At 35.8% G+C, this 27,744-nt stretch overlaps 1 protein-coding gene across 18 annotated transcripts in view; it reads left to right on the top strand.

Annotated features, from left to right (window-relative positions):
• Positions 1-27,744, top strand: part of TAFA5 (TAFA chemokine like family member 5) — a 505,223-nt gene that overhangs the window by 267,997 nt on the left and 209,482 nt on the right. The gene's annotated exons all lie outside the window — the stretch shown is intronic.

Genomic DNA, 27,744 nt, shown 5'->3' with positions numbered 1-27,744 from the left:
AGCAGAACACGCTGTTTTGAGTTGCTAGAAATAATCGTGAGGACTGGGAATGTTATTCATTCCAGAACTGTTACAGTGTTTTAGTGTACAGAAATACTGCATATTTTTTCTTTTTTTGAGGAAATTGGAGATTTTCTGAGACTGAATACACCTACAGCTTTTAGTTCTATTACCTATTGTGGGCAGGCGTTCTTGTGATAAGTATAGTTTAGAGAAGACAGGTATCTAATTGGTTCAGAAACCTATTCTCAGCTTCTAGTACAGGTGGGCTTCCTGAGAAATAAGGAAGATGGTAGGTGCAACCTCTTTATGCTAATTCTTTATAAAATAAATTGTTCCTGTGTAAGATTTTCTAAAGATTTTCATCCTTTTTATCCCTGTTAGATGGCACAATTGTAGCCTTCTGGTCTTTCTGGTAACTTTTAACATAGAAACTCTTTGAGAAGTGTCAGGAGAAAAAGTGAGGACATATCTTTACTTCACCTGTATGTACCACATCCTGGTGAGAGAAAGAGTTGGTTATGCAGTGGTCATCAAGAAATTCTGGAGAACCTGATGCTAGAACAACTACAAGAGATCTAGCAGTGTAACTCCATATCAGTCAGTCCCTATTAGGATTGTCATAACATATTGTTAAAGAAAAAACACTGTTTAAAAAAACTAAAAGATTAACACAAGGCATTCGATATTTGTATCAATTGGCCAGTTTATGCCTTATGCCAGTCAAGATTGGATTTGTCACAATTGTCCTTGCTCAGCTTTTGCATCTCATTTGCAAAATGTAGCATTGTTAACTGTAAAATGTGAACCCCTGCAATGACAGCTGCAGAGAAAGCATCTGTGCAGGAAAGAGATGCTTAGAATTTGTTTATGTTTTCAAGTAAAATGCAGCCCTTTTTCTTCTTTAGAAAGCACAGGTAGAAGAATATGAGAGCCATCAAGAAGATGAAACAAAGCAAACAACACACTGTTCAAAAATACATGTAAATAATTTCTAACCTTAAGAGTGGATGTGACCAATACGGAGGTTTTCACTTTCAGTCATTTATTCTGTTGTAGTGTTCTGTAAGGCTAAGATAGTAACTAATAAAAGAAAACAAACAGCAGCAACAAAAACAAACAAATAAAAAACCCACAAAAAACAATACAAAAAGCAACCTTTTTTTTTAAACTATTATTTTTTATGTTGTTATTGTAAGTGCCTAGTAAGAACTGGAACTTAAAGTTTTCCTGTGTTGGCCATTAGGACAGCCTTATGCTAATAGGAGACGCATTTTCACCTGAGAAGGACAGTACGTATTATAAATAATAGTTTGAGAGCTGGAGATCAAAGTGGATAAATACTTTGTTCAATTCTAGCCTTATCTTTATTTCATTTGTTGTTTGGTGCTTTCAAATGTGCTGTTCAACTCATTTTCAAAGGTCTAGGTCATGGAATGTACCAAGAACAATAAATACAAGTTAACCTATTATCAGGTTTTGATATGGATCCACTAATGCACTTTTTTGCATAAAGTACCATTATCTGAGTCAAGAGGAAGCATTGTTCAGTGTTATAGAGACTTTCTTTGTCATTAGACAAGCCAACCATCAATGGCTCAATTAACAATATTTAGATCCCTTCTTTTTGTACAACTCTAAATAAGTACAAATAAATATTCACATATTCATCATTTGACTCTTCATTTTGATTATGTTAAAAGTAATAAGTGGTCCTAGATGCAGAGACATCTCAAATCTGTGTGTATAATTTTAAAAAACTGCAAACTTATTTTTTAACTACACTTCCTTCTTTAAGAGCTGATTATTTTAAAAAAAAATTGAATTAATAATTAATAAGCCATAACTGTGGGATCTAAAGTTTTTAAGGGTATTACAATATTTTATATCAAATGGGACCCTGAAGACATCCATGAACAAAATATTTTCTTTCAGTTCGTAAGAACATAATAAAGCATTAACCATTCTTCATTAGTCTGACAAATCTATTTCATCACTTTATTTCTCAGATATTCCAGAATAAAAAATCTAAACCTGAGATGTGAGTTGAAATGTCTTTTCAGACTACTTTGATAATGATCTTGGACAGGTGGACTTGGATTCATCTTCCTCAATTCAGATGACTGCATCTCAGCTAACCATCCTAAAGTCCCCTACTCATTGGAGACAAATAGGCACTACTGGACTTGGTTCATCAGAATTGCTTTAGACAGCCAATTTTAGATGAGAAAAATATCTGAAGTTGCTCAAGATGTATTCCATTCCCTTTGTTACATTGCCCTTTTGGGAAATGAAGGAGATGGTGCTGTTCTGTAGCTGCCATACTGACATAAAAGGAAGGATAAATAATAGCAAAAGGTGATGAAACTGGATAGTCCATCAACCCCAAAGATTCTGATTTATCTGCCCCCATAAATGTGCAGCAATGTGGACAATGAGTCAAACAAGAAGGAATATACAGAAATGGGATGAGTAATACATGACTGTAGACTCTGAGATTGATCTGAAGTGTTGATGCGCTCCATGAAGCACAGGAGGATGGGAAAGCTGAAAACTAACACAAGGCAGAATCATCTCACCAAATGAGGATTATTTTGAATTAAAGAGATTTTTTCATGTGCATATACACCATGCAATATGTATAATCTTACTGCTTTTATTAACATGTGCTTAACCAAACCAGGTCACAAAGCTTTTGCTATAATAAAAACTGTAGTGTAGCCAAACTTTTTGCCACTCAGGTAAGGCCTGAGAAAGTGAGAGGAATGGAAAGAATGAGAAAAGATGATTTTTTTTTCCCCTTCTTTCTTTTTTCTATACAATTGAAAAATAAACTGAGTGCTTAGTTAAGGTTGCTAATACTGCCTTCTTGACGTTGATTGACTGACTCTATTGTAGCTGGTTGGTTATATTTCAAGACTTAAACTGAAGCTTCTCTGGAGAGTATGTGAATTAGGTCTGTATAGGTAGTGAGCCAAGGATTAAAATTTAATAGATATTATATTCTTTCACAGGAAAAAAGAAATGTTTCTCCAGATGCACTTGAAGATATGTGAATAGTCTTTTTATTGTTGTTAGGAAATTCAGAAAGTAGTTTATTGGATATTTTCTTCGCTAAGAGTATGAGCAGGAGAAAATTCAGTAACATGCAATCAAAGTGTCAGATTAGCAGAAACAGAAATTGGACTAATCATGGTAGGAAAAAAAATAGCCTAAAGCCTAAAATCAAATAGTTTCTTAGCTTCTGTCAATAGGAAATTTCTCACCTCATATGAAACCAAGCTTTTCTATGTTGCTTTCTCAGAGAATAAGCAATGGCAGTTTATTTCATTTGTTGTCATAGTCTACCAGAATTTGTTTTGAACTATAGGTATCATTTGAACTAACGCTGTTTGGTTTTTTCCCCTATCCAACAACATTGTAATAATTACTGTATTTGAGTCTTTTAAGGTCTGCGTTGATTACATTGGTCATACTACATGAATTTAAATAATCAGGTTTTGTGTTATTATTAGAGTTAAATTAGTTTAATTTTTTTTCTACATTATAAAATTCCTAGCAGAATTTAGGAAAGAGTATACCCATAAAATTCTTTACTGCTATCCCACATGAAGATGTGATTACTTTATTCCACCAAAATGCTATTTTTACTCTAAGAGGATATACAATACAGTGTTCTGATGGTATTTCCCTTTAGTATTATATCTAGCAGCCTTTTAGCATAATTTCATAAGTTATACAGTTCCTGCAGTAAGTGTGATTATTCACTCATCATACTGTTCACTGTTCACTTAAGCAAATAGCCTCTAGTCATCATTTTGAAAGTAGATGTGAAGAAGATTGCATTTCCATAATTAAAAATAAAAATCAAATCCCTCTTCTGTCTTCATTTTTAAATTGCTGCTGTCAAACTGTACAAATTTACCAGAGAAAAATGATTGAAATACCTAAAAAAAAATAATTCATAATACTTAGTCTTGGATGAATAATAAAAAAGGTAGAACGTTACAAATTGTTATTTCCTCATTCTAATTAGATTATACAAATCCTCGATGCTTTACATGAGTATATTATGGTATGGCAATCATAAATCCCTTGCGTGTTACCCTACTAAGCATATGGGATTGTTAATAGGTAGCTCAACAATCAATTTAATCATGCAATTTAATCTTTAAAATTAATATATATTCATGGTAACAACTTTAAAAAATAATAATCATCAGGATAATGCTCATTTAAATTCAACTAGCTTCCAGTATTTGTCTTGTCTTCTGTGAAGATGGAGCCTGACTGTTTGGTAATGCTTTTCTTTCTTGGATCTACTTGTTACTGAGTTACAGATTGAAAATGCTTTTACTTTGCATATTTTATTTTACTCACGGTATTTTCTTTGACTTCCAATTAACATTTATTCAACATTTCAGAGCTCACTGATATGTCCTTTTAAAACAATTGCAAGTTTAATAGGGCACAGAGCTGACATTTGTCTACAGATCAAACCAATTTCACAGGCAGAATTTTTATTTGAATTTATATCGTGTGAATGCAATCATCTTGTCTATCTCTACACTTTAGCTTTAGGAATTCTATACCAGAGAGAGGAAAGTTCTGATGCATGTCTGTGTATGTTTTTTTATAGTTGATGCAGCTTTAGGAACTACATGTATGCTTGGTCATGTTTTCTTGAATAGAAAGACATCATGAATGATATCTCTAAAGCAATGGGTAATACATATTGCCATAGCTATGCTAAGGTTAGTAAAGATGTAGCCATTTAAGCCAACTGCAATTCTGGCCAATAAGGATAACGAGCAATCTTTCATTTCATGCTTTATTGCTTAGTGCATAGGGAAGCATCCAGCACTAGGATTTAATGTTGACCATGACAGCAATGGCCTCATGACTGACAGAGATGGTCAGTCACAAATGGTCCCTCACCCACAAATGCTGTTTCATGCATAGGCTTTCATCTGTTCGCATCTTCAAAATTGAAAGCCTAGGTTTTAATTATATAAATTTAATATTAGAGTCCACAACCTCTACTTTATTCCATCATAATTATCATATATTCAACTTTAGGTTTTTAGTATAAAGTGGAATGTTTATAAAAAATATTTCTTGCTATTTTAAATAAGAAACATGTCTGAAATTAATACTATGAAAATGAAAAAAAAACAACCTACATGAAGATTCCTGCAACATATCGACAATATAATTTTCTTATCTCCTTCAACTGTTGGTATGGTGTAATGTAAATTTCCATGAAATGATTGTAATATACAGATAATGACGTGCTCAAAGTACAAATCTCACAGCATTTGAAGCAGAGATAACAATTAGTTTTAGGAGTCCAGCCTCAGGGATCTCCCAACTGGGGACCCAACTGCAACAGCTTTGCCCACTGAGTAGGCACTGGGATAATTAATGCTCCAAAGAAAGTCGTTTCAGTGTGTTGAATCCTGTGATTTCTTTCATAGTAGGCAGAGTAACATTCAGGGTGGCTGTCTATGAGCATTTCCTTACTCAAGTCTCATACAAAGCTACATTCTATATATAATACAAAAATAGATCTTGACTGAATGGTGTTATTGGATATTCCGGTACTATTTCCATCTAATCACCTAGGCAAAACCAGAAATAAGAATGCAGATGCATGAAGTAAGCAATAATGGCCTAATTATTTTATTATGTTGATATCAGTAAATTTCCCTGGATATTCTCATGACAAGGTTGTACTATTGATAAACACCTCAAGAGGAAAACTTGTGTTCATCTCAAAGCATTTGGATTCATTAGTAATATATGATCACCATCAAATTACTCATGTTTTGAGTGACATATTTGAAAACAGTGTCAAAATCTTAGAAGAGGAAAGGCTATATATCTGTTCAAATTTTTCATGCACTTTCTGTCTAAATTACTAAGCAATTATTAGAAAATAAAAACCAACATAAAGGAAAAAAAAACCAACAAGAAACAGCTTCTCTCAAAAAACACCCAAACAAACAAAAAACCTCACCAGTAAGTAAAATCTCAGAGAAATGCAAATTAATCTTTTCTCTGACTGACAAAAAGAAGCTTTATGTGTAAATACAGTACAGTTGCTAACACCTGTAGTATGAAGCTTTTGTCCCTTTTGACAAAAGTATACCCAGCTCCTCTGTAGAGTTCAAGCTGAACAAAAAGTGTTTCAACAGATATGTATTGCTTCTTTTGCATCTATCCACCTTTATTTTTATTTATCTACCTATTTATGTACACATGCATGAACACAAATAAGCATGGGGCAGGAGATAGAGATAAATAAAGAATTTGTTTTTCTTAGCCAGACAGAGCACATATATTCCACTCCCGCAACTCCTTTAAACTTCCAGTTTGATTTTCAGTTTTATTATATCAACACAAGTTCTCCATCTCAAGCTGTAAGCCCCCTGTTATGAAGTGGGAGCAGAGGACTTCGAAAGATAAGCTCTTATCTGGCAACTGTAATCCAGTGCACTTTCCAGCTCAGGTGATTCCTCCTGTGAGTCTGTTTGCTGCCATTCCCATTTGCAGGTCCAGCTTGTAGCAGCGCTGGCATGCATTACAGAGGTGTTTGTGCAGGCACACGGAGGTGAACCTGTGCACACCCCACACACAGTGTAAGGCACACCCAGGCACATGGAAAAGAAACCAAACCATGCCCAAGTGACACCCTTGCGAACACCCAGAGTGATCTCATTCAGCTGATGAGAAAAGAGCTTACTGGTGTTCTGTCCTACATCCATACCCAAACTTAGTACCTCTAAAGCCATTACCTATGGCATTCCTTGATATTGCTTTGTGGGGCTCTTCTCTCCACAAAAGGTCTCCGGTTCTGCCCTTCAAGTACACATGCAGTTTGGTTGTTCTCAAAAGACTCCTCCCAGCACCACTACTCTGCCCTTTTTTTCACCTTCTCGTGCTGTTCTTTACCACCTCCAACAGTCCTTGCACTGTGTTCAGTAATTTCTTGTGGCTGGCTGAGTCAGCTGCATTTCAGGCCATGACGTCTGTCTGTGTTCCATAACACCCTGACTCTGCGTGGTTGTGTATAGATCATGTATGTGGTCTGTATGATGTTTGATTTACTTGGCTGCTGCCTTGGAGACTTGCCCCTTTTCTTCTATGCTGAGGTGTTGCAGAGTGGTATATTACAGACTATTCCACTGTTATTTCCATCATCAGTATTAGGATCCTGCTTTTTTACTGATTCATTTCATGTTTGATGCCGGAGCACTCCTTTCTTTTCCTTTTCCCTTTTTAAGCAGTTTCTCTGCTTTGCTTACTCTTGACTCCAATCATCTTGTAGCTTGGTCCCAGCCAACTGACAACTGTCAGCAATTATGAAATCAGTGAGAATATGCTTGCCAAAGCTGAAATTTATTGAGGACGCTCTGCACTCTTCCTGCAATATATGCTAACCTACCACTATCCCAAATTCCTCCTACACAGAAAATATTCAAAGGATTAGGACCACTTGTACAATTTTGACATGATTGCTTTCCTGTTCTCTGATAAAGAGGCATAGTTAGAAAAAAGGAGCCATTGCTGGTGGTGGTTTTAGTCAGTCCGACACTTTGGCAAGGAGACATAAATTTTAACACCTTGAGTCCTTTCTAACCTATTTTGAAGTCCAACTCAGTAAACAAGTACTCTTAGAAAGGAGATGGAAATACAAAATGATTTAAATTCACCTTTCTGTGAGCAGATTTCAACTTCTGGGCCCAATGCATTAATTCTAGGCAGGTTTCACTAAATCATGTCTCTTTGTGTTGATGAAAAGTTTTATAAAATTAAACATACATTTTAGCACTTTCAGATACACTGTGGTAGTGCCACTTCAATTTAGAGCTAGAGGATAATTCAGACAAACCCTATGTTTTGGTTATTCTGTCATTAAAAATACTTTGTGAAGCTTCTTGCTTCTCTTTACTTTCCCAGGACTGAAATACGGTGGATTTAGGCAACTATTAAGTTTTTTTTTTTTTTTTTAATAACTATAAAGTTGTTTACATTGGTTAAGAACAATATTTCAGCTGTATACAGAATTCAGAATAAATATTTTTTACACTAGCAATGTGGTACTTAGAGTCAGAAGAGCTTTCTTTCTTTCAAAGCTCACTTTGTAAGATATGGCCTGAGGGAGAACTGTAATGCCATGAACAAATTCTATGCAATCAAATATATATGCATTTCTGACCTCATTTTGCATGTTTTCAATTAATCCAAACCAAAGTTAAAATTGTTTTAAATAATTTCTTACAGACAGTAAGTCCAATATGGAGATTTCAGGGATTTAGAGAAAAGTTTGGAATTCTTTTTGATCTTTTGAGGTATTCCATGAAGAGGAGACAGGGCATGCTGTATCACAAAAATGCTTTTATGGAAAATGAGGAACTCAGGGATAACCTGACACTGTCAAAACATGTTGCATTAATTTATATATCCAATGGCTCTGAAAAGTTAAAATATTGCCTAAGATGGAGTTTGCCTGAAGATATTACTTCTAAGACCTATCATGTTAACCCTAGCCCTATGTCATGCCTTTTGTAAATCTTACTGTGAAGAAACAAATAACCATCCACCCTGAGGAAGTTGAAAGTCAGCAATAGGAAGTTTGTATTTACCTCCAGCATTACCTCCAAGTTTCCTGGCTGGAAAAGTAAAACATCATAATAATTTCTGCCATCCATTAGTTTAGATAATTTAAAAAATTTTGACAAAATTAAAATAGCTACTTAATGCTACATAAACATCCAGCTTGCTATGGAAACTTGGCAAGGTAAAATAGAAAGGCTGAAATAATAATGATTTGTTAGGGTTTTTTTTAATAAATATTCATATGCTCTCATAGTGGCCTTACTGATTCAGAATGGATCATGAGAGATAGTCACAGTTTGAGATCCCACAAGTGGGGTCATACATAGTTTATATGTGTGCCTTTGTATGGTAAATGACTAGAAAAGTAAATGGCAAGTGGGAAGGCAAGAGTCCAATGGAAATTATTTTAATCAGTTTTCTTTTCTGCCTATTCACATTTATTTTTTCAAGACACTATTGCATTCATAGTCAGATCTCCATCTTTATTACACCTTCATTAACCTTTTAAATCTCCTGTCTGTGTACAGGAGCCTTTCTTTCGTTTAATTATCTATTTAAAATTCACAAATGGTAGCTGCTGCCATTTTGACTTTTTGACATTTTTTACCTTCAGACTGTAAGAAACAGATTTAGGAGTCTGGTTCTGCTGGTTTATATTGCATCCTGATTTTAGCTGAAATACAGGAGCTGGAATTCAGTCATTCATTGTCATTCAGGAGCTGTTTGAGTTGGGCTTTTGTGCTTTGCAGGGTCAGCAGACCTCAGCTGAGTTGCAGTCTTGAATTTTGTTTTCCAACCATGTATTATTTTCCTTGTCCTGTCCCAGTTTCTTCCTTTTCAGTACAATCATAAAATATCCCAGTTTGGACATTTTATGTGGGGATTCCATTTCTTTTGCTTGTAGATAGGATCACTTGGTTTGCAAGTGAGTCAGTTCTCTTATCATCAGTGGATTTATACTTTTTAAGGCATACTTGTCACTCTGCTTTCTAGCACACTGCTACCTTCCAGCAAATATGAGATAGAAGTATTTATCACACCAAGTATTTATTGCACTATCTGATGTACTTCGTTCCTTTATTCTTTGTAGTCATCAACAGGGTTTTCAGTTGCATTTCCTAGAACATCAGCTATAAAGATATGCATGGTCAGAATAAAATGTTTCTGTTACTTTTTAGTCGTTCAAGCAGTTCTTTCTTTCCTCCTAATCATATTATTAACACTTAATAGCAGTTGCTATGGGAGCTGCAGAACCAAACAGAGTCTGAGGCTCTGTGGCATTACATCTGTGTTAAATGTAACATCTGGTCCTTACCCCCTTGAAGGCAACAGAAGTGGTGAAAGGAATTTCAAATACTCATTCTTGCGCTAGCGTGAACCTCAGTACACAGTATGATTCACTGCTAGGGGAGAAGTGGTGTTACCAAGCTTCTGCTATCACATACGAGGATTACAAAGATAGGAGGCAGACTGAATTTCTGTCATGGCTCCTGTCTAAAGTAAGATGATAAAAAGAACACATGGTGCCTTTCCTGCCTGTCTGGTTTATTCATTAATGCTACCACTCTTTGGCTCATAATCTGCCTTCTTCAAACACGCTTTCTGTTATAAGAAAGTCAGCCTGTCTGAAAAAGTCCCTGTCAAAATCTGCCCTTCATCATCTTTGTCAACTTTCTGCATATTCCCAGCATGCTGCCTTCCTCATAGTCAGTCCTTATTATAACACATAGGCACACTGCTTGCCAGAATTCCCATGAGGTAAAACCTTAGCCTTCTTTTACAGGTATCAAATGTCTCTTCACTATTCTTCTTTAATTCTGGTGCATCTCTCTGGGTGCAGTTCCTTGAAACTTGTGCTTTAATAGTTTTGAATGTCTGCTAAAGAACTCCAAAGTTTGACTCCTCTAATATCCATAAAAAACTCTAGCAGAAGAGCAGTATCTTTTTAACTGTCAGGCTGGCAGAGACTTCTCAGAGGTGCATTTGTTTCTTTGTCCCTTGTACTTCCTTTTTTTGTGTGTGTGTAATAATAATACTGGAATACGTAAAAATGTGAACTATGCTAGCTAAAATAATTCTTTGTGGTCATGCTATGGTCTTTGAATCACAATTTCTGCAGGATGTGGTGTCAGTTGACAACCTCATCATTATAAGCAAGCTTTTATGTTATACTTAAAAGCTTTCAGTCTTGTTGTCATACCAATTATTTTTTACTTAGACAAAAGTGTATAATTTTATAGGAAAATATCTGAGAGATTAATAATATTTCACATGCCCACAGTCCCATTCTAGGAATTGCTTGGTACTTTACACAGATTAATGAATTAAACTTTCCAGTAACCTTATGAGGAACTGTTAATATTGTAGAGACATGGAAACAGCCGCACAGAAAAAATAAAAATAAGTTCTGACAGCCTATTTGGAGCAAGAAAGAGAACAAATTCCACAGTCTTAGTCTTCCATTCTTACCACTAGGTCATAACTTTTTTTCAAAGAGAGGAAGTTTAACCCTTTTCTTTGTCGTCTTGGCTTAAGTAAACAATGTTTTCTCACATTCTTCTCATCTCATTGTTAAGGGAAGGCTAATCTTTCTCTAGTAATCTAGATCCCTGTCCCTGCTCAAACGGCTAAGGAAGAAGTCAACAGAAAAAAGAAGAGTGTGACAGGAAGACTTCAAGTCTTGTAGATAGATGCACATCTGTCTGTATAGCTCAGTTCCTTTCTTTTCTCTTCCCTCCTTCTTCAGTCTTCTAAATCCTGCTTAAATTTATAGGTTGAACAGGCAGCCTTTCAGAACTTGAAGACTTGAGGTACTTGTAGTACAAACTCTTTCAGATTGTTTAGACAACCTTGTATGAAGTTTCAGGAGATTCGTGCCATTGCCTTATGCAGCCCCTTACATATGCCAGCAGTGCTTGGGGTGGTGGTTGATCCCACCTATCTTCTGATGTTTTTCAAAGTCCCCAGTGTCAGGATCTAAGTCTCTTTAAACATCTTTCATCATCAGCAGAGAGACAAAAGAATCTCCAAAGAGAAGTTCTCAGTTGTGCTGAGTTTCTTTCTAAGGAGAAAAGGGTCTCCCTTCACACATGACAAAGGAAACTTGGTTGACCATGCTCCTCATTTAGTGTAATTAGTGAAATATGTGAAATCAGAGATGCTGTAGCAGGGATTTAGTGCCAAGAGCTGACTGAATGTGTATAAAAAACATTATGGAACATGCAATGAAGGCTAAGTCTGAGCTGATCTTTGACAATGGAAACAGATGTGCCAGTATGTCAGTACAGGCATGTAGCACCTTCCTCCTCTGAACTGCTGGGTTTTTTTCAGTACATATTTATGTTAACTTTGTGGGGGGAAACGACAAGCTGAATTACATCAGGCACTTAGGTTTTCTGTTTTAACTCTGAAGCATAGGGTGATGCAAAACCAGCATTGTGGATGAGCGGGAAGATATGCAGAGATCAACAGATGAGTAAATCACAAAGCGTGAAAAATCATGGAGTTGCACTCCTTCTGTAAAACTGCTAAGACACTGTAAATTAGATTTCTAGGTTATATTAGTGACTGTTGTTTACCTGTGGTCTGAGAATTAATGCTGCAATCTCACATCCATATTTTTAGAATACTTTGAAGATATGTCCTGTGTAATATTTTACTCTAAACTTAAACAATTCTTCAAAGGCAGTGTAATCAGAAGTGCTGAATTTACCATTAGAACCACTTTTTTCTTAGCTATCTTTCCTTGAAATTTAATATTGAATCTCAGGAGATGAATTCTGTATTTTCTACCTTATTAAAAACAAAATTAAGAAAAGTTTAAAAATACAGAACATACCTTCCCTTTGTTGCTGTACTCAGGCTTTTATATTCATAACTTTTTGCTCTTCCTGCTGCCTGCAGTGGATATGCATGTATGTCATTGATTGGATTACCACAGGTGTGTCAGAACAGGACAAGCTGCAATGGAATGTTCTTGTTCATTTAGTCAAAACTATTTGGTTCACTCTGCCACAGGCAGCTGTCAACTGATGAAACTCAGCTTAGTCAGAAGAAGAAATGAAAGACTAAACAGACATGGGGCAGGAAATCTGTACTAATTTTATTACTTTAAAACAGACAAAACAGGATTTCTTAGAGGTCCTGGTTTGAAGCAATTAGAAATTATTGTAAATGGAAGTTTCACTTTTTGAATACCATCAATTTTCAGTGATAAGAAATTTGATTTTTTTATTTGTGTTGAAACAGTTCTTAGTGCATGTCATAATTGCAGTTCTTACTCTTGTCAATCTTATTCTCTAACATAATATCAGTATTTGCACTTGAGCTGATTTTTAATGATGTGATTTGTGATTCTGAGAGTCAAGTGAAATTTGATGAATATTTGAAACATTGTGGTACTTTATATAAAAAATTGTTCTTCTGAAATTTACCATTAATGTAAATTACACTATAACCATCATCAAAGTCAGAAATCACTAATATATCGGAAATGTTGCTGAAAACTGTCCAAGAATATATTTTAAAAAGAACAACATTTCACGCAAATCAAGAAAAATTTTCTTGACTAAAATCCAAGTAAATCTCGATGATCTAGTAATTTTATGTATGTATTTACCCCAAAAATTTAGGCAGTGTGTGGCAAGACATGATATTGATTTGCATGTGCCCTAACAAGAATTTCAGAGAATTAGGTCATTCTGTTTGATATAGAGAAGAAGCTGCAGATAGAAACAGTATAAGAATATAAGCTATTATTTGCAGGAGCCTGAATGAATTCAGTACTGTAGTTTCAGTAAGTGAGCACACAGAGTTAAACAAGTTTTCAGATGTGTTTTTATCTTCTTTTTTTTTTTCCTTCTTTTGACATTTTGGCATTTTCTAAGCCCTCCTATAATAAAGTTAAGCATTTATTTTTTATTTTTATGAAGCAGTAATTTACAAAAGCTGTATATGTATTGAGTAGACAAATCAGGCTCTTTCTGTTAAATACATAGGTTCTTCTAGTCTTACAGAAAAGGAGGAGTATTTTTTTTACCCCTTGGTTGTAACAGAATAAAGCAAAATTGGTTTTTTTTCATTTATGGAAAAGAAAAATTAGATTAACAATTGATTCATGTAATCAATTAAAAGGAATTCAAACTTCAGTGCTTAATACTCTTACAGGTTTCTATGTATAAGATATACTTACAGGAGAGGAATAGCATCAGTCACTTTTCCTGATGTCCAGTAAGTTGCAGGAATGGTGCAGAGACCATTCCCGTGCATCCTTCTATTTTGGTTTCTGCCTAGTTTCAGTCTTTTTGCTAATCTTAATATTATTTTTTCCAATAAAGTTAAATTGAAGTAGATGACATGAATGAGCCTTGTCTTCCATATCAGTCATAAATATGCGAATACTTCACTATACAGAAGAACCAGTAATGAACATGTAGTATGCTTACTTTCTCATGACAAGAGTTCCATGTTCGTGGAAATTTACCTGAGACATGTTGATGGATAGTTACAATTCTATAATGAAAACATCTGGGTAATTTAAATTCCAGTTTTACTGCTTTGAAAGGGGTTTTTGCTCCATTCTAGACTCTACTTACAATGACATGTTTCATGCATGTTTCAGAAAGGCTCAGAGCTTTTTCATTGTCAATTCTTTGTTTTGTTATGCAGCCAGTGATTTCATCACCATCTCTGACAATATGGGCCAGAACCTTGGACAGTCAAAGATGACAGAAACTTATTTATACTATAGCCAAAAGGTTGGAGCAGCAGTTTCTGAAACTTTTCCTGTTGTCACACTGCTTCAGGCTGATAATTTATCATGATTGTAAAAATTAAATAGCATATGACATTACCTAGGTTTGCAACTCTTTTGTACCTTTACAAAATCGCACCAGGTCTGAGCAGAGGGAATTATTTGAAGGACCAGGTAGGAAGGAGATGAAAAGGAAATAGCCACATGTGATGAATAGGTAGCACATAGAAGAGTCTTGAAGAGATTGTGTCTTGATTAAGGGTTGTCAGAAGATGAAGTCCAAGGAAGAGTATAAGGTGTTGAAAGTAATAGGAAGGAGATCTTCAACAGAGATTTTGAGGTTAATGAGGAAAGGAGAGGGGATAAGGACAAAGAAGGAAAAAAATAAAGATAAATGGCCTCAATTAGCTCTTTTAAAAATTCTCTGAGATACTTGACAGAGATGGAAAGAAAAGCTAAAAGTGCAGAACAGCTCTTACAGGTCTGTGTCTCTGAGAGAAAAGCTTTAATAGCTGTAAGTAACATTTATTATCTCAATTTTAGTGGTGTGCTTGACATACAAGCAGTGAAACCACAGTTATATCAGGTTGGCCTAACAGTCAATAGTGTACATGAAAGGTGAGTGCTCATTACTTTGCTTTTTAAAAAATCTTTCCAAGTGAGCTGCTTTTGATCAAAGACACATAATTAAAGAATTAAACAAGTTTACATCTAATAGACTGCCTGCAGTTCTCCATTACATATTTACCAAGTGATAGTCTACTTTACATGATTGTCTATTATACTCATTAGGAAACTAAGCAAGCTGATTGTGTTTCTCTGAGAGGAAAGTAAATGTAAGCTAGAAAAGGTGTGTGATGCTTTAATGAGATGAGTATGGTGCATACTCACAGCCAGCTTTCCTTCATTTAGCACATGCATCAACCTCTAAATTATCTTCAGCTTTCACACAGCACAATGTCTGTTTGCCATTTTGATTGTGCTGCACTCAGTGTTGGCCAGTCATGGAGATGGCTGGTGTTCTGGAAGAGGCTTCTTTCTCCCTGAAAACAAAAGTAACAGTGATTAGTTCAGCTTCTTATTTGGGGCTCTGTGCTATAACCCAGCTTTACATCATAAAGGCAACATTTTTTTACGGTTTTTTACTTTCCCTTTTCTTCATTCTCTCTCCCTTCTGTCTCTTCTGGAATGCTTTCTGAGCAAATTCTTTGCTTGAGGAGGAATGTGACATTCTCTTGCACTGGTTGATAAATATTTATGCCTGAGAACAGCATAAAGCTCTCTTTTGGATGCTTTCCCATTTTACACTGTGCTGGCTTTTGGCCTGATCTCTGTATTTAGAAAACACTGTGTATTACCTGCATGCTTTCTTGACTCAATTTCCTATTTCTAATGGGTCTGCAGCCAGTACTGCATAAGAACTGTATTGCAATATTTTCAATGAATTGTCAGGATACTTGAATAACGCCAAATGAAAAATATGTGGCTTCTTTTCTAGGTGTATAAGCACATTTTAAGGAGAACTTTATAGATATGCCTGGAAAGGATATAGTACACAAAGCATGAAAAACATTTTTAAGCACTTTACTACTCTGGTAAAACTGAACAACTATGAATGGAATTAGAAATGGCAAAACATTAGAACTCCTGTGGCAGTATTAATACAATCCCATTTCACAATTGTGGGGGGTTTTCCCACCCTTTTACTACACTGTATTTCTGAGGTTTTTTGTTGGTAACAAGCTCTGTGTACATGCAGTGAAAAATATTTTAATTATTAAAGAAATTGTTCTGCCAATTTGCAGATCATTTGCAGAGTATTTGTAGATCTCCAGAGCTCAGGCTATTTCTGTGGGTCAGCATGTATTGACAGAGCTGATGAGGGATCTCCCCTAGCTTCAGACCAATGTTTGATGTCAACCAGCTTGGCTGCAAGGGAGATTAGGCTTGCTAGCCTTTGTGGCTGCATGAGCCACATTTCCAACATCTCAATGTGGGCAAGATTCAGAGTGCTGTTTGCTTAGTGGGGCACCTTTGAAGGCTTACTCTGAAAGCAGCCCTCAGTTGGACTATTAAAATACTCCTTATTCGTGCTGTGCTGTGGCACAGGACTGGGTTAGGTGTCCAGCTCAGCACTGGAGTGGGCTGCAGTGTTGCTCCCACAACCTGGCTGCTTCACTTGCTCTAACAGAGAATTTGGATCATTTCAAAATCTTCATGTCAACAGACTGGCCTCATACTGCAGTCCCAGCACGGGAACCAGATGTGAATTGCTCGTTGACTGTAGGTGGCTACCAGTTTGTCATCTTTCACTAGTGCTGATCACTGACAGTGCTGTGAAAACTTTGTGATTATGAACATAATGGACAGTGTTATCTGTGTGTGCATACACACAAACATATTCATATACTCCTAAAAATAGCTTACAGGATTCAGACTTTATTTAAAGATCAAAGACTTTGACTTTAATGTTGGATGTACAGTGTGACTGCGGGGGCAGGAATCTTCATGTCAGCATTTAGATTTAAAGAAAACGTTAGCAGACAATTTCTTTTAATATAATTGATTTTATATTTTTATTTTCTTTGTGTTCTTTTCCTAGATATGAGAGAACAGAAATGGTTTTGCTTATACAATTTAATCATCACAGAATCACAAAATGACAGATTGGTTGGAGTTAGAAGGGATTCCTGGAGATCATCTAGTCCAATCTCCCTGGTAAAGCAGGTTCACCTAGTGCTGATAGCACAGGTTTTTGTCTAGGCAGGTTGTGAGTATCTCCAGAGAAAGAGACTCAGAAACCTCTCTAGGCAGCCTGTTCTAGTGCTCTGCTCCCCTTAAAGAAAAGCAGTTTTTCCTCATATTCAGATGGAACTTCATGTTTTTCAGTTTGTGCCTTCTTCCATTTGTCCTTTCACTGGGCACCAATGAAAAGAGCTTGGCTTTATTCTCTTGACATCTACACTTAACATGTTTGTGTGCGTTGCTAGGATTTCCTCTGTCATCTCTTCCCCAGGATAAAGAAGCCCAACTGTTTCAGCCTTTTCTCAGAAGAGAGGTACTCCAGTTCCTTAATCATTTTTGTTGCCCTGCAGTGGACTGTTTCCAACAGTTTCTTGTCCTTCTCAGAATGAGCAGCCCCGAACTGGACACAGTGTGGTCACACCAGGGCTGAGTAGAGGGGGCAGGATCACCTGCCATGACCCTCTGATAACGCTCTTCCTAAAACACCCTGGGGTGCCACTGGCCTTGCTTTGTGGACAGCTTGTTGCTCACCAGGACTCCCAGGTCTTTCTCCACAGAACTGCCTTCCAGCAGGTCAGCACTGTTCTGGCACATGTGGTTGTTCTTCCCTGCATTCAGGATCCTACACTTGCCTTTGTTGAGCTTCCATAGATTCCTCTCCACCCAGATTTCCATCCTGTCCTGGTCTCAATGTCAAAGGTAACCATCTTAATTGGGGATGAAATTATCATTTTACTGTGACAACTGGTTGGAGTGAAATTTCAACTTTTTACTAATGTATTTCTTTTGCTGGTTAACTTGATTGCTAAGTTTATTTCACTTTGGAAGAATCATTGAATAAGCTGAGTTGGAAGGGACCTGTCAGGATCACCATTATCATCTCATGGCCCTGCACAGGACATCTCAAGAATCACACCATTTGCCTCAGATCATTGTCCAAACGCTTCTTGAACATTGTCAGGCTGGTGCTGTGAGTACTTCCTGGGGAACCTGTTCCACTGGTCTGGAACTACCAGACCAGATGAAAAACTTTCTCCTGTTATCTAACATAAACCACCCCCAAGGTTTAGTTTCATGCTGTTTCTTTGGGTGCTTTCACTGGTCACAAGAGTGAAAGCATTGCTACTTGCTCTTTCACTTTCCTTCATGGGGATGTTGAAGACTGCAATGAGGTCCCACTTCAGAGCAGGTTAATAGGGCAAGATGCACATCTTTGTATGCTGTAATGAAAATATTATTCCAGATAGAAAAAAAAGAGATTAATTTAGAAATAGAAAGAGAATAAGTATGTACAACAACAAAGCATGGAAATACTTTAACATTGCTTAATCACTCACTATTATTTTCTGCGTTGCATTTTCCCCTGTATCTGATGCAAAAGAAGTGTTGGTCTATTTCTTTTTTGCAGATCATGGTTCTGTGTTTCAGTGACTCAATTAAAATTTGCCTCATGCAAATTGTTTCAGGAGCAGATGTGCCTGCCAAACTGGGCAGAGAAAAATGTTCAGTGAGGTCACAAAGAAGATGGTTCTTCATTATGCTCTGCCAAAATCTTAGCAGATCATCACAGAGCATGTCCAGATGTGAAATTTCAGTCACTGTCTGTTTTATTTTTCGCATTGTATTTTTCTATTTCCTGCATTCTAGTCTCTGCTGATGGGTGAAATAAGTTCTTCCCCTGTCAGCCAAGCAGAGTATCAAGTTGATGACTCTTGCTTATAACAAGTTGGGGTTTTTCTGGTTATTTGAGGGAATTTTTTTGGTTTTTTTTGGTTTGGTTTTTTTTTTGTTTGTTTGTTTGTTGGTTTTGTTTTGTTGGGGTTTTTTGGTTGGGGTATTTTTGTTGTTGTTGTTTTGTTTTGTTTTTTCTGGAAAGAAAATAGAGTAGACATGCTGTATATGCATTTTTAATTCAGGATAGAGTCTCCTATTAGCCAGGCTGATACTGAGGGCTTGAGGGAGATACTGTATGGTATAGAGCAGTTTGCGCATAATGTGATGTGGTTTATTCATTATAAATCTCTGCTAATTATGTGTTTTCACCCCTCCCAATCACTGTCTCTTGTCATCTCAAATTAGTGAGGAAGACTTTTCTGGGTTTTTTTGAATTACTTTTGGGCTGACAATGAGCTCTGACAGTTTAAACTGAAGATGAATTTTTAAAAACATTAAAATCTGGAAACAAGGGGAAACCTTTTAGCAATTTTAAATGGTCATCAGTAGCTTAAAAAAAATCACTTCTGCTTGAAAAATAAGTACCTAAAGATCAACTATGATATTAGCAACTACAGAAGATCTGAGGAAAAAGAAAGCCCTTCTCAGTTCCTTGTCTTTCAGCAACCTCATATATAATATGTAAGATTTTCCTGCTTTCTTAAGGGTACAATCTTTAGCAAAACAAACAAACAAAAAAAAAAACCAACCAAACTGCCAACCAACCAAAACCAAACCAACCAACCAAAACCAAATCAACCAAAAACACATAAAAAATTCCAGACATCAAGTTCTGACAGAGTTGGTAGAAGCAGTAAATATCTACTTTTTTTTTAGCCATTGTTTAGTTGTCACTTGCAGCAAGAATTCTTGTAGGTAAATAATTGCAAAACAGAGATTTTATTATTACTTCAATGCTTTAAATTTTACTTGTAGAAACACTTGGTTTTAGTACACATAGTCTTTCGGGCAGCCTTCAGATTTTTTATGTACTGTAACGTATCTGAGAGAAAAATAAATGCTGTCTGAAACATTGAAAACCTTGCCTGCTTGTATTAGGAAATACACTTTTCATCTTCAAATTTTATGCACATATGAGTTAATTAAGAGTGTAATATGGAATAAATTCATAGCAGTGCAGATGTTTTAGTTACAAGAGGAATAACTTGTGGTTTCTTGTAGGTGTTTAGAAGAATAAATTTGAATCTGAGGCACTGGTCATGAACTCATTTATACTGGAAAATATATCACCAGAGGAAAAATATGCAAACAAGCAGAGAAACAAGCCTATATACTTCCTGACTTTTTTTCTATTGTTTGATCTGCTTTCTTAGATCACTTAAGATTGATAAATAATTTTTGTTCCCTTCTCATCTGAGTTGCATTTTATATTGATTGAATGACTGTCCATTGAATAAAAGAAATATCGTTGGCAGAATTTCTAGCTAGATATCTTGCTGTTGATTGGAAGACAGTCTGATTGTATCTGTCAGATTAAGAAATAGACTTTGTGTTTCCAATGTAGTTTCATCTTGGACTATTATTTCTTCATTAACTTGTTAAAAGAGAAAAAGCATCTATGAGTTGGGATTTTTTCACCTCAGGCATCCATGCACAAAATGAATATGGGCCAAAAGGGAAAAAAGGGAGAGTGAAGGGAAGAAAAAGAACTAGTGAACAGGGAAATGAGTAAATTATAGACAAAACATATCAGTATTTTTGCATTTTGTCCATGATTTCAAAAATCAGAAATGACCTTCTGAAAGCTGAAATGAGTAGGCATCTTCAACAAGGTTCATTTGAGGAAAAAAATGGGCAGTTAACAAAACAGAGTTGCAGTGGCTATGCAATAGCTCCTCAGGGACTTCTGATGAAGTCATGCAAGATAATTTTATATTATATAAAGAATATTAGATCAAATCTTCTGGGTCAAATATCTTACGACTCTTATTAGGTATTTTTTCCCCTGTATGAGTGTGGAATGCGTGACTGATCACCTTTCTTGTAGCAGACTAGAACTCTCATGGTTTTTAGAAAGGCCCTTAGGGCTATGAAGCTGTTTCTGTTTGACAGTCATGGGCTGGATTCCCTCATTTATATTTAACTGTAATCATCAGCTTTGAGAAGAGTTTCTAATTTTAAACTCATGGTAGTCCCTCCACCCCCTCCTTTTGTCCTCAGGAAAGCTGTAATTTGCTTTGGTGCATCTCTATTTTAACTACAAATATATTTGAGCCCCTGAGTGGCATTCACACATGAAATCTGTGCTCAGAAACTGCTACTTTCTTGTCTTTTTGTTTGTTTGTGATTGCTCATTTTTTTCTTTTTCATTTTAAAAATTACTTCCTCCTGGATCCTGAGTATCATCCAAGCCAATTTGTACTCTTGACTTAAATTGCCTTGATAAAATATGATCACTTTAGTACAAGTGTTATGGTACCTACTGTCTTTCTTACAAAAATTATCTCAAAGTTGAACTAGTAATTGCTTGAACAACACATTAGAAATGCAATGAATTGCCATTTCTTGAACTGATATAGACTCAGTGGGATGTCTCTTCTTGAACTATATTTGAAATAGAGGGATTAAAACAAAAACCCACAACCAAAACTAATCAACCAAAAAACTACATCCACATCAAAATCCATATTTGTGCTAGCAATGTTTTATCCAAACTTAGGTCAGATACCCACTGCTTTATTAATTGACTACAAATCAATAAAAGATTATGTATAAATAAAACTTTACTGCAAAATTATAGCATTTACTTAGGCATCTCTGTATTTAAACAGCAAAAGGCTTTGTAAACTGTCTGCCTTTACTCTTGGTACAATGCTAATCCCAGAGGGAGGGAAGAATGAAGGGCAACAGGGTTTGTTTGTGTTTGTACAGAATGTTATCCTTTCAACAAAGACCAACACAAAACATACAAATCCATATGTTTGGATTTGTTGCTGCCAATTAATTATTCATGTATTCACAGTGTGGCACAGTGGGAAATAATCTAAAATGATATAAAAAAGAATTTCAGGACTGGCATCTCTTTCTTTGGTTAGAAATCCTGAATTCTAAGCTGACTTGAGAGTATCTTTTGCTTAACTGTTTGTGACAAAGACCATTCAGGAAGCCCTTCCCTACTATTACTTTCACTAATGTCTGTAAAATTTTATGTCAACCACAGAATTGCAAACTAGAAGTGAGGATTTCCAACTTTGTGAAACAATTTCACTTATTTGATTTTTTTTTTGGCAACCATTTTGTGATGAGGCAGATAATATCATGGATAAATCTGCCTCAGAACCTAGATTGGCATCTTAATGCCTATTCTGTAGTCAAGAATACCTAGAGAGCCATTCCACATAAAATAAATGCCTTTATTTGGTCAGGTGAATAACTCCCTAAACTCTTTGTATTGCATGAACAAAAGGTTCTACTCTGTTATCTCCCAATAGCCACCTAACACACCTGAGTTGCTCTGTAATGTCAAAAGCATCAACCCGAGGCCTGCAGTTTTGACAGAAAACTTGCCTTTTTGAATCACCAGCTGGAGGTTAGGGAATCTCACAGCACTTCAGAAAGCACTATATACCTGTGAGTGACCAACTGAACAGGAGTATGGACTCAGATGTCAAAATTTAGTCTGGAGATTAAGGTCAAATCTAACCCTGCCTAAGCACAGGTTGTTGTGAGGTGTCTGGTTCTGTTCATACTTGTTGGAATCATTGATGTCTGTTGTTTTTTAAGACCATCCAGTCATTAGCCCTGATAACTTGAAAATAAGCAACCATGCCCTCACCTGCATAATAAATTGAAGCCCTGTGGTTGCTTTGGCATCTCACTGATGGCTGAACATATGTTTTGTAATACTGTTCTGCCAGAGGTGAAGCAACATTTCAAACCTGAAAATCTGAGGCTCAGTTTTCTCAGTTTTCAGAAGGCATTTGTTTTGGTGAAAGGCTGCCCCAGTCCTTTCTGCTGCAGATATTCCACTTGGTGATAGGTTTTTTAATAGTAATTTGAATAAAGAAAACTACAGAGATGATGCATGTCTTACAGCTTCAGTGCTAAGGCATTCACAGTCTAGATTCAGGCTGTGCTTCATGCTAGCACATAAACCTGAAAACAGGCATCCTACTTCTTTTTCTGACTCTTCCTCTTGTGTAGTCATTGGCTGTTGTGTATGTGCTAACAAACAAGTTCACAGGTAGTCTGCTCCTGCTGCCAAAACTATTCCAGCATCTATTTTTACATACATTTCCTCGAGTGTGATAACTTTTGAGATGCAGAAGAAATGAACTGGCTGATCTCCTGGCATCTGAGCACCAGACATTTTTGGCATATCAAGAATTTGTTGCATGCTTGTTATTCAATGAAAATGTGACTTCTCTGTGGCTTCAGATCATGAAGGGATTAGGCAATAATATAACAGGACTTCTGAGCATCCCATTGGCATCTTCTTGTTATGGATTTAGACTTTGCAATTTCAGCTTCAGCTTCTAAATCCCACCATACTTAAGGAGATGCATAAGAGATACATATTTGACTGTCTTTGCAGACCTGGTCTTTGAAGACCCTGAGAAGTTGCACTCATATAGATATAAGACTTGTGAAAAATATAATCAATTATCTTGAGAAGTGTGGGTTCTCAAAGAACTGGGGCACCTAAAATAAGTATAATGCCTAATTATGCAATTAAGGGATTACCTTTAGTTTGTTCCACTTGCAAAACATTATCCTGAAAGATATATTTTCTTATTTTCCCCATTGGTAGTAATAACATGCTGTTTTGATGACCTTTATAAATATTTAACTTATTTTACAGAGACATGTAATAGTATACCTGAATACAGTAACAAAATGCCTTTCTACAGAGATGTACAGGAAACTTCACATGACTGTACCAAATGTCCTTGAGGTCTTTCTGCTGATCAAAGTCCTACTTGTATTTGTTAGTGGAGAGAATTCACAACATACATCATTAAACCTCATCATCTGTCTAACCAAAGAAATCATTTAAGCAGACAGAAAGTGTTCAGCTTTTTCATTGTTACTAGGGGCAATTTTTATTTGAACCATCATAGGGTATCCACAGGCCTGAGAAATTCATTTTTCTGTCAAACAGCATGTGTAAGTGAAGTAGAATTTTCTTGTAAAGATTACTGCAAATTGATATAAATTAAGGTCTGCCTTCTGAGAAGAACAAAGTTAATCGAAGTGGGATTAAAGCTATAGGTCCCTTTCATTTAGTAGAGGTGCTTCACTGATTTGTTAAGTAATGGGTTATTTGATGTACTGTATGGAGAGTGATGTAGGTCACTTTCAGCATGCAGTACTGAAGATTTAAAGAAAAAAAAGGGAAAATACTGGTGATCTCTAGTTTTCAAATATCATGTAGAAATACTTGTAATGAATACATCCCTTCTACCCCTCACTCTCCAACTTTATTGCATTATTTCAAGGTATGAGTTTTTTTTTATACTTTCCTTATGTCACAGGCCTAGCAGTCAGTTAGAAAAATCTCTCAGGAAGACAGGTTTTGTTTTGTTTCTTATCAGAAATTATGTTATCACCATCCCATTTGACCAGGAAATTTGGGTTTTGGTAAGTATGAACCTGGATTTTATTTCATATGACAGTGAAGTGTATTTCTGTTGATGGGTTCAGAATATTTGAAGTGATATTCTTCCATGTGCTTTGTTCGTCTGGTTTTGGTCTGTGTTTTTATGCTTGCTGATTCCATGCATTTCTATACAATTTTATTACTCTTGAAAAAGATCCTTCCATGGTTTTCAAAAGCAACATAGTGCTTAAAGTTTCTGACTTTAAAAGATTATTACCACTCCTGGAGCTTTTTTAAAGTTATCCGCTTCTGTTCAAATCCAGTTTATCATATATAAGTCTCAAAATGCATCCACATGATATGAAAGAATGAAAGGTCAGTTAAATGGCTCGAGAAAACAAGAGTAGGTCCCAGCTCTCACTCAAAAAATATCTGTACTAAAGTATTTAAATTCAAGTATCTGTATGTCAGCAGATGTCTAACTTCCAGTTATCATTGATGGAGATCTAGCATTTGACTTAGTTATCCAGTCATGGGCATTTCTTGCCATGATACTCAAATGTTGAAACATTCCCTGGCTGATATGAGATAAAATGTGCAAGACTTTTGGCTTTTGAGAGGGTCAGAGGGAGGGTAGGCAGAACTCCCTGTGCTATTTCAGAATTTGCAGGATGTTTTTGTGTGAAAAGTGAAGCAAACCCTACTCTAGTTAATGGAGTACAAGGACAAACTTTTACCCAGTGTTAAGTGTCTTCTTTAGGGTGAGCCGAACTGCCTTGAACTATCTGGCTGTATTTATTATGTTTCCACTGATTATACTGGGGACACTGGATCTTACACTAGAACACACTGTAAGACACCATTTCTGATAATGCAAATTTGAACTTTTGGCTGTTTCAGCAGAGAGGCAAAGGCTGGCTGTGCAGTTTTAGCACAGAGGGATGCAAGAGATTTTTTGCAAGGGATTAAGCTGATAACAAAATTACCCTCTTGCATCCAGATAAATGTTGAAATGCATTAGTAAATGTTATATAGCAGTTTGTGAGTGGCCACATCTCTTTTCTTGGGTAAAGAATCTAATTCACACAGGAGTAGTTTATAGAATCAGAATCATAGGATCAAGTTTGTTGGAAGAGACCTTTAAGATTACCAAGTCCAACCATTAACTAAGCACTTCCAAGTCAGCCACTAAACCATGCCCCTAAGTGCCACTCCTATTTATCTTTCAAATACCTCAACCAGCAACGATATGTGCTTCCTTTTGTTCAGGAGCATTCTTTGGCTCAGTATTTGATTCAGTTTTAAGATGTGTAATATAAAAACTTGGTATGTTTACTGAACTGATTTTTCTGAATTAGCAATAAATTTGTCATGAGAAAGCAAGAATTTTCTTGTGCAATCAACCAGTACATGTTCTAAAGGAGTCACTTGTATATGGAATTCTTATTGTAAAGGCTACCAATGGAAATATCCTCCAAGATTTTTTTCCCCTAGAATGTTTTATAAAATAACAATTAAAAAATGAAAGTTATCAATATTTGTATATACATGATTTAAAAAGAAATAAGAAGCAACCAGTTTGGTATAAACAAAAAATTGAATTTCACATGCCTGTTTAAATGAGCTCTTTAAATTAATTAGAGACTGATTTATTTGAGAATATTTCTAATCTGGACATGTATTCTGTCAAGGTTTATTTCGTATCAAGGTAAAGAGAACCTGATAAACCCCAGCTTGAAAATATATGTATTTTTAATAATATTAAATATTAAGGAACTTTGCTACACATAAGATAATACCAAAAACCTATTGCCAGAGAAGCTGCTCTACCTTAAGTATGTATTCATGCAAACTCATATCAGATGGCACACAAATTACAGAGCATTCTTATCTCTTACAGGGTGATTGTAGAGATTAATATCTTATACTGATAATTTATATCAGGATATATAAAATAATTCAAAAAAGGTTATAAGTGGGCTATATCTAGAGCTGTATACAGTCCATTTCCTTTCTTTAATGTTTAAAAATATTCTTGTTTGGTCTCACATAATTATTTCAGTTTTGAATGCATCCTGACTAGCACATAGTATTTTATGGCAAAAGACTCAAAATAGACCTATCTAAATAATTCTAGTTTTACACTAAATTGTTTCTGGAAACACGGCCTAATTAATACATGACCTTTCTAGGTGTTTTCAGGCAAAATGATACTGACTGTAAATGGCCATTTTAATCTAGGAATTGGAAAACTAACATGGTTTGAAAACAAAATTAACATCATCAGTTAAGAAGTCATTTGCAGAATGGCATGGAGAAATTTATCATCAGAAAAAAAAAATTGTGGCAGTGTTGCTCAGTGGGAGCTGAACAGTTGCCCCAAGCTTGGTGAAAGGATGGGCTTTTCTCATTTCCGTGCTGGAGTGAATTGTATCTTCTTCACTGATGAGAATTATCATCAGTGGATGATAACTAAGGACTACTGTTACTAATGACAATCTGGCGTTGGTCAAGGTCTGCGGTGATAATAATGAGATTGTGTTCATTATGAAACAAAGTGCAAGTTGGCAAAAGACTCCATACTCACCTCAGTGTAAGGATAGTCTTGCCTTCTTTATTCACAGCAGCAAAGTCTTACTGGACTGTTTCATTGCCACATTGTGACACTGTTAGGATTCACAGTAAATGCTCTGGTTTTCTATGCCACTGAAATTGTATACCAATACTCATGGTTCACAATATCTACATAATCTAATTTCATCCATTGAAAAGTCTCACGTCCCTGAGAGGACGGACAAAACTTTCTAATTCAGATAAATATAAGGAAGATTTATTCACCTGATTGGAGTGTACAACAACTTCAGCATATCTTTTGGTTAATTGCAATGATTATGGAGCAAATTTCATACATTTTAAAATTCAGAATCTAGAGCAGAGTTAGTATCTCTCCATGTTTACATGTAAATATAAAGATTCTCTGTCTTACTGAATGTGAATGGATATGAACCTTTATTTACAGTGTGCGAAATCCACCATGTTTAATGGATTTATTTGCATATTCATAATCTAGTCAAAGACTGAGTTATCAATTCACCCCATAACCAGTAGTTTTGAACACAAACCACTTCTTTTTCTTCAAAGAATTCTGAAGGGTTATAAAAGATAGCTTTCCTCTTACTAAAATTATTTACTTAACATAAGTCAAATCTTTCACTTGCTCTTTACTTTTGTATGCAAAAGAAGCAGTTTAGTTTTACTACAACTCCCATAGGACATATCAACAACAATTTAACTAGGGTAGATCTTTACTCCCTCTTTGATTGCTCCCAGAGTACATCTGTAATGATAAGGT

The sequence above is a fragment of the Zonotrichia albicollis genome, chromosome 4 (assembly GCF_047830755.1).
Source record: "Zonotrichia albicollis isolate bZonAlb1 chromosome 4, bZonAlb1.hap1, whole genome shotgun sequence".
Lineage (NCBI taxonomy): Eukaryota > Metazoa > Chordata > Aves > Passeriformes > Passerellidae > Zonotrichia > Zonotrichia albicollis.
Note: the sequence above shows the minus strand (reverse complement) of the source record. Positions and strands in the feature narration are given on the sequence as shown.